Below are 12,898 nucleotides of genomic sequence, written 5' to 3'. Positions count from 1 at the left end.
GCCAATAAGCTACCCCTTTTGACTCTCAAGAATCTGGAACTCTAGTAGCCTAACACACAGCCAGACCGCCCTCTCTAGATGTCACCATGTTATTCGCTCCTCGAATAACAAACCCCGATAGCTCACTGCCCTTCTGATTCTCTAGTGGGGACCGATAAAACAAGTCCATGCCCAAAACTGGCTACCGATCACTCGTCCCAGACATGATAAACAATCCAGATCATATACCAAGGAATGGAAAGATCACATCACACCAGGGAATCATCCCCTGTACTGCAATCACAACCCTTCTGAACAATGAACCCTCAACACCCTGTCCTCAGACACGAACAATGACCATGCTTGTTCAAAAGCGTCCTCCGACATCTGACAAACATAAACCTCAGCTCCCTTCTCAATGTCCCTTTCAAGACTGAGCACCAGGTCATCTACCGACCCAGAAATTGAACCTCCAAAGGTTACCCATTGTGTGTACCAAAACGCCTCACTGACTTCCTTATTAATGCAACTATCTTGGCCCTGTGTGACACACAAGTCACGAAGTTCGCTTCACCTCAAGCGAATACGGAATTCAGCTCACTCTCGACCTCTGCTGTCTACTGCTCATTAGTTCCATGCGTTTCGCGGTTTTCTCATACCAACATAATTGACCCACTCAGGTCTAAGACACCAGATGGAACCAATACCCCCTTCCAAATGAAATTCATTTCTGAATCCGGAATCTCATTCTGCCTACTCAATACACCACTAGAATCGTACTCAACTCGAGAGTCTGGTCCGGCACAGAGTTGGAACCACTCGTCCCAACGAACCACTCAACTCATGACTCATGACCCGCAACCCATGCGTTCCTCACTTATCCACTTCCCTTTGGTTGCGACAACCACTACTCAATTCAGAATATAACGACTCCCGACAAAATATAGAGACCCCAGTCTCACCCCTGGTTCGACCACCAGGCTCCCACAAACTCAAATATTAGGGCTACTCAAGCCTAAAACTCTTATGCGTCACGCTCTGATCAGAGAGTACTTCATCACAACACTCTCTCGCTGACTAGTGGGTACTACGGCTTCCCGCAGTATCACAACGACCTCTCACTGAATAGTGAGTACTACGGCTCCCCGCAGCATCACAACAACCTCTCACTGATTAGTGAGTACTGCAGCTCCCCGTATCATCACCCCAACCTCTCTTACCACTTCACAATCTCATCCTCAAGCCGACGCCACACTGCGATCATTAACTCATGCCCTGCGGACCAACCATAAGGGTACACACTTACCTAAATTTTGCATTGCTATTTCTGACGACATCCGCCATAACAAAACATCTTTCTCCGCTGCAATCCACATTCTCGGATAATCCCGCTTGATGTCAATTAGCTGAAAGGGCTCCCACTGGAACCGTAGACACCTGATACACCACTCGTCATCCCATAACTCAAGTCTCAAAATAATCTGAATTTAGAATATCATACTCGGATACCTCAGTACACCATCACAGAACCTCATGATGTCCTATCTCAACCACTGATCTCCTACTCACAACATCATACACAGATACAACAATGCGTTCCTTCAGGATTCATAACTAATCTTTATGCCACACATCATGTATCTTCGGAATATTCCAACTCTCGATTGAAACACGGAAGAATTGTCAACGACTCAGAACATGTTGACGAACATCCGAAATTCCTTCCTCTATTGCTCAGAATCCCATACCTTGAGCCAGAAATTCCCAGCCGTCGAAACTATCCTTACTAGCCACCACACGGTCTTCGACCGACGGCCACTTGTTGTGGAGACACTCATCCTTTCCTTAACACATACAACATGCATTATCTCTGATCCTCTCGATAGAATACCCGGTTCTCCCCCACTCATGGTTCGAACCATCACCGATTGGCGCACCAAAAATCTATTCCACAGACTGTTTCCACCAGGAACATCACACTTACTCTTGAAAGGTACTACGTAATGCTCGGTGGTCTCCCCGATAGAGACCCCGCAACTCCAAATACCCCGAATCTCAGATGAAATCCTCAGAAGCTTCTCATCATGATTGCCTTTAATCATACATAATCTCATACCATCCCATTACCGGACATCTCAACTGTCCAGTAGTAACTCTGACTCTTAATCTGAAATAAGGAACTATCATACTCCTCCTTCTCGACTCCTCAACCAACGTTCCATCATGTGGGTTGTAATAAGAGCGGAGACCTCATTACCACACTCGATACCCATTATAGACAATAAGAGCCACCGCCCCAATATCCTCTTCTTGATCGTCTGCCTCTGCAGCTAATACATGCCCTACTATGCTCAAATAGGGTGTATCCTTGTCCTTAACCGTCTCAGTCCCCACTGACAACCTGCTCATGCTCTAACATTACCTCTCAGCAGACATACTGCCCAAATACTCTGATGGAAGGTCGCCATCAATGCTAACCCGCAGGGTTTTACCCCCAAGCTCAGAAACCGAATTCTCAACACCTCTTATGTTTCCCACAGGAAACGGAAATAATACCATCTATGTCACAGAAGGTGACATCTCCACTATCGGCTGATTGCTCAACTCATGCCGCAATCCTCCATAACCGCCATCTCTACTCATCCCTGAGCCTTGCGACTTCATCTGACATCTTACCAAAAATCCCTCGGAGCTAACTCGATTTCCCTCTCAAGGGATGCTCCACTAAAACTCGTTCATCATGGCCCTCTGGCCCCATACTCTTTCACATCTGATCTCAGTCCAACCAATCACAACGGAATAACTGGTACAACCAGTAACACTAACCGTCACGGGTCATGGTACTCGAACCATGTGGCCACCTCTCGATCTGCTATGAATCATGGTACCCGAACCATGTTATCTCTTCTCAATCCGCTACGAATCATGGTACTGGAACCATGACATCACCTCTCGATCTGCTACAAATCATGGTACTCGAACCATGAAATCACCTCTCAATCTGCTACAAATCATGGTACTCGAACCATGAAATCACCTCTCGATCTGTTACAAATCATGGTACTCGAACCATGACATCACCTCTCGATCTGCTACAAATCATGGTACTCGAACCATGACATCACCTCTCGATATGCTACAAATCATGGTACTCGAACCATGAAATCACCTCTCGATCTGCTACAAATCATGGTACTCAAACCATGAAATCGCCTCTCGATCTGCTACAAATCATGGTACTCGAACCATGAAATCACCTCTCGATCTGCTACAAATCATGGTACTCGAACCATGAAATCACCTCTCGATCTGCTACAAATCATGGTACTCGAACCATAAAATCACCCCTCGATCTGCTACAAATCATAGTGCTCGAACCATGAAATCACCTCTCGATCTGCTATTTAAAACCTCCGGAATGTTCCCTGTATCGAGTATGGGTCCTCTGCTTTCAGTAGTACGGGCCCATACTACCTGCCACATCTACCCATACTTTCCACACGGACCATCCCTGAGTTCCTAAGTAGCTACTCGACCTTCTCATTCACCAACCCCGTCATGCGTGTTCGCTCCTCTGCGAAATATCCTACTCTGCCAGCGTACTCGTCTGACTAGGTTCACCCTTTCCTAGGCTCTTCCTAGGTTCTCATACTTCTCCGCCATCAGCTGCTGAAGAACTACTTATGATGCCAGCCATCTACCTCCTGAATATCGTCATATTCACTTAGTAGTTGACTCTCATCATCAAGAGTTCCACAAAGTTAGAAGCAAGCAGCATTCGGGCATCGAATAATCTCTACCAACATGTAAAACCACTCTAGGTTATTACCCACTTGCTCTCCTCATACTCAAAGGATACCACCGAACTCAAGCAACTTTACCCCATGCGGGCATCTGACTACTCTCTCAGTAGACTCCTCAAATGCTCATCTAGGTATCTCTCCTAGATTACTCCTCTACTCAAATCCCTCTCTAGAGGATTCCTGCTGGATACTCTTACTCAGCACATAGTCGAAAGCACATCACATATAACATCAACTCCTAGGCTAAGGTATCACAAATCAGGCCACTCTAGTCCTAAATTATGAATTACCTAGCCTATCTCTAGCATACATGATATCTCATAATACAAAAGTAAGGGTATTTTGGGAAATCACCGTTCGGGCCCTGGCTGATTATACACACTGCTCCAACTCGTTTTCTCTTAAATTCTTTCTCATTTTTAGAAAAATTACCTCTTTTGAAAATCTTTCTCAAATCCTCAGTTTGAGTTCAAACACACCCGAAGGTGCATCTGAATCCCTCAAACCAAGGCTCTGATACCAACTTGTAACACTGTAATTTTTCAAACAAATTTTTCACTTTAAAATCGCATAGTTTTCATAACATGTTGTATAGAAATCTCGTTTATTCAAAATTACAAAACACAACTCCATTAATAATCCAGGATCCTCAAAACATAACTCTTTCTGTAGTGTGTACAATCAAGCCGGTGCCGTCCCGCGATCTTGAGGAAAACCTGAAACACATAACACATAACACGGTAAGCACGAAGCTTAGTGAGTTCCCCAAAATACTACATACAGCACATAAGCCACTCGAGGCTGTAGCTCTACAAGACCTTCCGGTCAATGTGTCTCAGGGGCCTTCCGGTCCCACAAACTGAGTAGACCTTCCGGTCCTATTCTGTCGACCTTCCGGTCCATACCATATTGACCTTCCGGTCCATACACTGCTGACCTTCCGGTCTATACTTTGTTGACCTTCCGGTCCATACCATACTGACCTTCCGGTCCATACCATTCTTACTCAATACATACATAACATATACATATCACATAGAAACATATATCACATACTTGTCATAGCACATAAGACCTTCCGGTCGCACATAATTACCACCCTAGGTAAGGTATAGTGAGAAGACTCACCTGACAAGCGGCAAGTAAAGACCCCGCTCCCGAATCTCGAACTAGCCTCCGCCTGACACAAGGAATGAATATCTCTAAGTGATACTCTAATCACAACTCTAATGACCGAAGGCTATTCTTCCTCTCTTTAACTCTTTGAAGTGCATAAAAGACCATTTTACCCCTCCATGGTCTCTACCACTCATGTTGACCAAAGCCCCAAAGTCAATAGAAGTCATACTCGAGTCAACATTCCATGTTTGACCCGACTCGCCGAGTGCACCCTTGTGACTCGTCGAGTCCACTTATTTTCCTCAGAAGTCTCGTGACAGTCCAGCTCAGCAAGTCGAGTTGGCCCCCAACTCGTCGAGCTGTCGCATGATTCAGTTCTTCGGGACAGACCCTAACCAACTCGTCGAGTCGGCTCATTGACTCGGCGATTTCATTCAGACGATTTCAATCAGATCTATCACTCCAAACACTAGATCTATCATCCCAAGGCTCAATAATCACGTAAAGCTTCGATCTTTACGTTCATACATGAGATTATTGCTCCAAAATGCTAATACATGCCTTTCATGAAGGATTTAGCTCATCAACCCTCATTTGAACGACTAAAGTTGGGACATCTAGACTCTAAGAACCTTAGGAGGTCCAGATCTGAGGTTTCCAACCACAACCATGTCTCATTCAACTCATAGATTCAAAAGGATGGAAGCAAAGCCCTAAAACTCCCAAAATGAGATCTAGTACAAGGAATGAACAAGATGAGGACTTTGTACATTCTCTTAGCAGCTGAAACACTCAATACCACAGATCCACTGCCTTCCTTTGTTCCCCATCATGAAGCTCTTCATCCTTCTTCATAGAAATGCACCAAGAACCACAATATGAGCTTCTCTCTCACTCTCTAGCTCCAATAGCAATTAGGGTTTGCTCTCAGGGGAAGATAGCCGCAAATGAGGCTATAAATGCCTTTAAATAGGTCCCAAACCCGGGAAATTAGGGTTTCTCTGCCCAGCACCTACTCGGCGAGTCCCTCCTCTGACTCGTCGATTCCATTCATTAAATCCACGCGGCAATCTCGACTCAACTCGGCGAGTTGGTCCCTCAACTCGTCGAGTCCCTCCTTAAATCTCAAGATTAACATACAGAGTAATGTCCCTGAAAATCCGGATGTTACAGCACGGTCTCGCCTGCATCCACAATTGGCGGTGGTGGCTCACGTCTTCAGCGGAATGGCACAGCGGTGGCTCGGTGGTCGGAGAAGCAAGAGGGTAGGGTGGCGGCCGGTGGTGGGAGGCATAAGGGTAGAGGTGGCGGCTGGGTTATACATTAGGGTTAAGGTTCCTTAGGGTTTATATACCCGACTCAATGGAACTGATTGCCATAATGGCATAAATGGTCCCTCCCTCATGAAATTATTTCGATTTTGCTCCAATATTTACTCATTAAAACCCCACCTTCTGAAATCCTTTACAAATTAAGTCCGAATTTTACCAAACAACGCCTCCCTCTACAAATCCTTTTCAAATTAGGTCCAAATGATCCAAACACCCCCTGTCTTCTAAAAATCTTTATGAAACCAATAGGAAACTTACACTTTTAACCCCCGACTTCTAAAATTGTGACAGTTAGCTCCTCGATTCCAACACCTTGCTATATAATTATTGATTTTAGGGTTACTATACATTCATTAATTAATTTATTTATTTACTTAATAAACGGGGGTGTTACAACTCTCCCCCACTTAAATTAGATTTCGTCCTCGAAATCATTTCTTACCATTCCTTACACGCCCAACCACTCTACTAACATGGTCACCATATTGGGCACACCCTAGCCTTCCCAGGGTAGCCGTGACTAATCTTCGCAAGGCCCTAAAATCCGCAGGTGAACGAATTCCTTGCAACATAATCACGTCTACTCCATCTGAAATCTACAGTCTCGAGGTGGTCTAACTCCTTTCCAGACCGCTCATACTGAATCATCATTGTTGAACCCAGTCCACTTATCCCTCAACTGACTACTCAACTTCTGATAACTCGAGGTTCTTACTATAAATCAGGATCACAAACCCAATTATCCCTGTAGATCACTTATACTTGGCCTAGGCTCAGCTAATCCCGCTGTGAGTGACTTGTCACTTCCCAATCAATCAGCTATTCCGTCCGTACTTGCAACCTAAAGCACAAATACTAATACTGCCAAAACACTGAAACTGCCTGAAGCACTGAACTGCCTGAAATAGCATGCTGCCCCATGGCTGCTTTCCAAAATCTATCGAGACCTCCCTGGTCTCAATTCGTTCGCCAATCATCTGAAATACCAAGTCTCGGCCCGGTCGCTGAGCTAAAAGGACTCCCACACAGTCGTCCCCACACGACTTTCGAACAAAATCCTCTTCTGTCAATAATTACCACTAGTTATCTTACCACTGTGGCTCTAACGACCTTCTGATCTAACTGATCGGGTCCATACTTTGAGTCCTGACGTCAGCAAATCCAAGGCTAAAAGTGATTGCTACCTGACTAGTGGTAGCCTTATATCACAAGCAATCTTATACGGTCCATTGCTTCCCTTATACCATAACTATAGTGGCGCTCCTACAGTCTTATCACTGGCTCAACCAGATATAATCCATCCGGGTAATTCCGAAATCCAATCTGTGGATTTCCATATCCTCACTACTGCACCCGAACTGGTGGGTACTATTGTTCCTTCCGCGTTCTAACAACACGCTCATGCCATCTACCAACCTAGTGAATGCTACGACTACACCCGCAGTCTCACGATACTCTATCACTATCTGCCAACCTCATGAATGCTACGGCTACACCCGCAGACTTACAACATTCTATCACTATCTGACCGCTAGTGAATGCTACGGCTACCCCCACAGTCTTACAGCATTTTCCATGCTAACCGACTGCTAGTGAATGCTACGGCTACCCCCGTAGTCTTACCACACTTTCCATACTATCTGACCGCTAGTGAATGCTACGGATACCCCCGCAATCTTACAACATTTTCCATGCTAACTGACTGCTAGTGAATGCTATGGCTACCCCCGTAGTCTAAAACACTTTCCATACTATCTGACTGTTAGTGAATGCTACGGCTACCCCCGTAATCTTAGAACACTTTCCATACCGGGTCGAACACGCACTCGACCTAACACTCAACTGAACTTGAGCCTAACCGAAGCTCTAAACTGGTTCCCAAAAACTGATATCTAATGCCAAGGAAAAGTGTGAACCAAATGTTGGAACATTTTCTAAACTCCCAACTCACCCAATCCTCAACCTAGACGGCCACTCGGCCGCCTTCCTTCCTGACGAGGATGAAAAACTCATCCTAGTTACACACCTATTACGACTCCTTAGTACCTGGTCGATTCTCCCCCACTTAGATTCAACTAAGTCTTCACGGCACGTGAGAATTGAAGGATTCCCAATCCTTCTTGCTTTCTAATAATCCACCAATGACAACATGTACTTACCAATGCTAGCGATCACTTACCAGTTAAACCCTAAGACCGCCCATCCTCAGAAATCTTGAAGAGTATTCTTGAAATCTGGTCCAGTCTGACACCTCAGTCCACCTCCCATGCTAATAACTGGAGACCTTAATCTTCACCTTGGCTAACGAATCCTTTTTTCCACTTCCAATCTCGCAGCTCCACTGAACTTTAACCGAACACAGCCCATGTGATAGTACATCTCTCTTGAACATCCAATGTCCAAACACTTATGCATCTAACACCCGCAACTGACACCACCATCTTCATACTACCAGTCCCTTCCTAGCAACGGTAGCGCCTTGAACTCTAAATTTCTTCCATAGGCAATTGTCAACCATACCCGAACAAATGGTATAACCATTGAACTCTGACTTCACTGGAGAGCTATCGCTCTAACCCTGACCTAATATTCTCTAAATAATACTCCTGCACTGTTCCCGACACCCACTTAGAAGTAACAGAAAATAGCACATCCGCAATCATCTGAAGGATTCCTGATCACCTCCTCCTGAGATACCTCGACCATTCTGAGGACATGGTGCAAAACTCCCTTTCGATCTCGATGACAGGAACTAACAATAGGACCCTCCTTCCTGAAGGACTCTAAGGATTCACAGGCTTAGGCTCCAGATGAGTCCCTAACTACCCCGCGACAAATTTGTACTATGAACATAGAGAACACTGAACACCCCGAACTAGCAAAAGGGATGCAATCTTACACTAACCACTAGCAGTTCAAGGTATGCAATTGGCATATGACGATATTTGATGATCTAACCCAACAGGAGCAAAGAAATAAACCAGGGATACACTTACTCATCCTGCTACAATATCCCAATCCACAGCGCAATTCCTACAGCAATGTGCAGATAAAACTGAAAGAAGGCAAGGTTACATACCCGCAACATCGCGTGCTGGAGTTCTGACTTCTCCTGTCTGACACTGCAAGGCCTGACTCCTTCTACTGACATGACCAACCCCTCTACACTTGTAGAATCCTAAACCCCTGGAATGTCAAACTCCCTTGTGTACTTTCACGCACGTGTTGCACTGACTCCGGCCCTGCTGTCCTTTCACCCGATGATCAGAAGTCTTGGGCCTCTCCCCGGGACCCTCTACTATATGCACCTGGCACGACCCTCTCTTCTCAAAGTGCTCCAAATCGATCTCGCATCCTCGGACTTTGGAAGTCATATCCTCCAGGGTCTGACACCCTGTCACGCTCACTAGCTCACTTGCCAATTGCTGAGCTGCAACAGCTGGAACATACTCTGCCCCTAAACCGGGTCACAAACTCCTCCCCGAAGATTCTCAGATTCTCCAAGACTCTTACCAATTCGAGTATGGATCCTGTGCTTTCAGTAGTACGGGCTCAATACTACCTTCCACACCTATCCATACTTTCCTCAGCAATCCTCCCGAATCCTTCGAGTCACTTCCTCAAACTAATACATCCAAGTCTCACTAAACCTCACTACTAACCAACTGAAACATATCCTAGGCTTTCCTAGGTTCCCGAACCCATCCAGTCCTCAGCTGTTGAAAGATTCCCAATAATGTCAACTAGCTACCTCATAAATATAGCCACATGCAACAGATATCAGATAATCCTTCGAGTAAAAGACCCATCCCTAGAACGGTTGGACTCAAACAAGAGCTGTGCAATAGGGTCAAGTCCATCACTCTGAGATTATCCGGCTTGTGTCCCATGTGACTTAGCATTCCCACAAAGCACAAAGAAAACAACATTTAGACAATGGAAAATCTAACCATCATACTCCAATCAAACCATTCTATCCTCTAATCATGAATCTGTACTGGCATGTAATTTGAAGGCTCATACAATCAGGCATAACCTAAACAGGCTATCCTGTCACTGATGATCAGTACTAGCATGCAGATCTACAAGCACATACAGTAGGTATATAAGGCATGCTTCCTAGATCCTTAGCCCTAATCTAGCATGCAGTTCTCATAATCATATCATATCATAACATAACATGTATGGGTATCTTGGGGAAAACTTACTTGAGCTTGGCTGATTGCACGCATCACACACCTTGTTCTTTTCAAAGTTCTTTTCTCTTTTCAAATTCTTTTCAAACTTCTTTTTATAAAATGATTTTACTTTTGGAAATTTTCATACCAAGTCCTTAGTTTGAGTTCAGACACACCCGAGAGTGTGCCCGAATCCCTCACATCTAGGCTCTGATACCAACTTGTAACATCCCAAAATTCAAGACCAAAAATTTCGTTTTTAATTAAGTTATTATAAAACCAACAATATAAAAACATTCATAATAACATCACATGTCAAGACCCAAGTGTCAAAAATCAAAACATGTTATCATAAAATAATATCAGAGTGTAATCCCAAAGATCTCATGTGCGGAAAATCATAGTGTGATGCGTTGCGATCGAGCCGACTCCTTTCCTCTGAAAATGAAGTACCTGAAACCAAAATTGTAAACCGTAAGCACAAAGCTTAGTGAGTTCCCCCATCATACCACATACCATACAACATCATACTGTCAAGCATATATGGGTGCCCGACTGTCATACCCCCAAACCAGAACGGCGGAAACGTTCGGTGGCGGAGGACTTCAGGTAAGTATCACAACACATGCAATATAGTAATCAAAGTACAAACAACCATTGCATTAATAAGTATAAGTTTTACATAAGTGTTTAAACATTACATATTCAAACACCAAAGTAGGTACAGTAGAAGACAAGTGTCGCGGTACGGTACTAGGTAGTATTCTCAAAAGCTTCGGGAGTGTACCTTTCTACTGGATTCCTGAGAATACAAGTTATTTGGAAAGAGTAGATCAGCATTTAAGTTGGTGAGTTCATAAGTATTTTAGTTCTGTTAAGTATACCCTAAGTTCTTTGGATAAGTTCACTGGTTCCTCCAGAAAATCCTATATTTCCTGAGGTGATAAACTGATAACCTCAATAGTTTCCCTCTGTAATTACTTAGTTTATACTAATTATATATAACCTAATATCGAACGGACAGTTAAATGGGTGTATCTGCCCTAAGCCCACAACCAAACAAGGAACAGGAAGTAAGGCGGAAGTCACACATTTCACTGTCAATCGGATATTACTTATGTATAACTCTGATGTAATAACTAAGGAGTTATAGAATTAACCACTAAAGGTCCTTTATGTTATATTAGTTGACTAAGTTTCAATTGTAAAGGTAGTTTAATCCCATAAACCGTTTCATTTGTAAAAGTGGTTTAATCTCATAAACCGTTTTATTTGTAAAGGTGGTTTAATCCCATAAACCGTTTCATTTGTAAGAGTGGTTTAATTCCATAAACCGTTTCATTTGTAAAAGTGGTTTAATCCCATAAACCGTTTCCTTTGTAAAAGTATTCTTAGTTATATCTGTTCTATAGTAAAACATTAGTATTAATCCTGGAAAATATTATATTATCCATAATACTGCTTTGTGGTTTTAAATGTTCCAAAACCAGAAGTACAAGTATATTTGTTATATTTGATTTCATGATACGTAGTTTTTACTGTAAGTAAAAACTAACTGAAGGTATATTTGGTCAGGATGTAATTATCTTTTCTTACTATTTTAAGAGAAGTATATTACTTAGTAATTTACTCGTTGTTTTATCCATGTGATTTCTATTAACCATACTGATATGACTGATGTGCCTGCTGCGACGTTCTTCAGGCGTCGGAAACGATATGATATTTGACACCGTAGGCCTGCAGGCCAAACTGTAGCGAACAGTAAAGGTGGGGGATTGTCAGTCCCATATATAGATCTATACACAAATTCACGCCCTCCCTACAGGAGATTCTGGTTAATAAGTCAGGACTTAAGGTCGTACTTAGTTTAAGCACACCATGAGGAGTCTCACAAATTTATTGTTTCAACGAGATTTACGATGTATTATGACCCCGTGATTGCTAACCCTGGTACTCTGTATTGTACCTTTGTTAATGCAACCCGGTATGATGAATTATTACCCAATGATTGCTAACCCTGGTACTCTGTATTGTACCTTTGTTAATGCAAACCCGGTATCATGTATTATTACCCCGTGTTTGCTAACCCTGGTACTCTGTATTGTACCTTTGTTAATGCAAACCCGGTATCATGTATTATTACCCCGTGTTTGCTAACCCTGGTACTCTGTATTGTACCTTTGTTAATGCAAACCCGGTATGATGTATTATTACCCCGTGTTTGCTAACCCTGGTACTCTGTATTGTACCTTTGTTAATGCAAACCCGGTATGATGTATTAGTACTTCTTTAATATGTTGTTCATATATTAAAGGTATTATACATATCATGGTATAGTTAAATGAATTTTGGTAATTTCCTTGGAAAGTATACAATCGTGAATCATACTTGTATATTTAGTTCTGAATCATAAATTATACCTATTATAATTTATATGTTCTATCTGATTAGCATGATTTCTCATGGATGAACACCTTTGCTCAACATG

Source organism: Lactuca virosa, chromosome 9 (genome assembly GCF_052849685.1).
Source record: "Lactuca virosa cultivar CGN04683 chromosome 9, Lactuca_virosa_CGN04683_v6, whole genome shotgun sequence".
Taxonomy (NCBI): Eukaryota; Viridiplantae; Streptophyta; class Magnoliopsida; order Asterales; family Asteraceae; genus Lactuca; species Lactuca virosa.
This window is presented reverse-complemented; position numbering follows the sequence as displayed.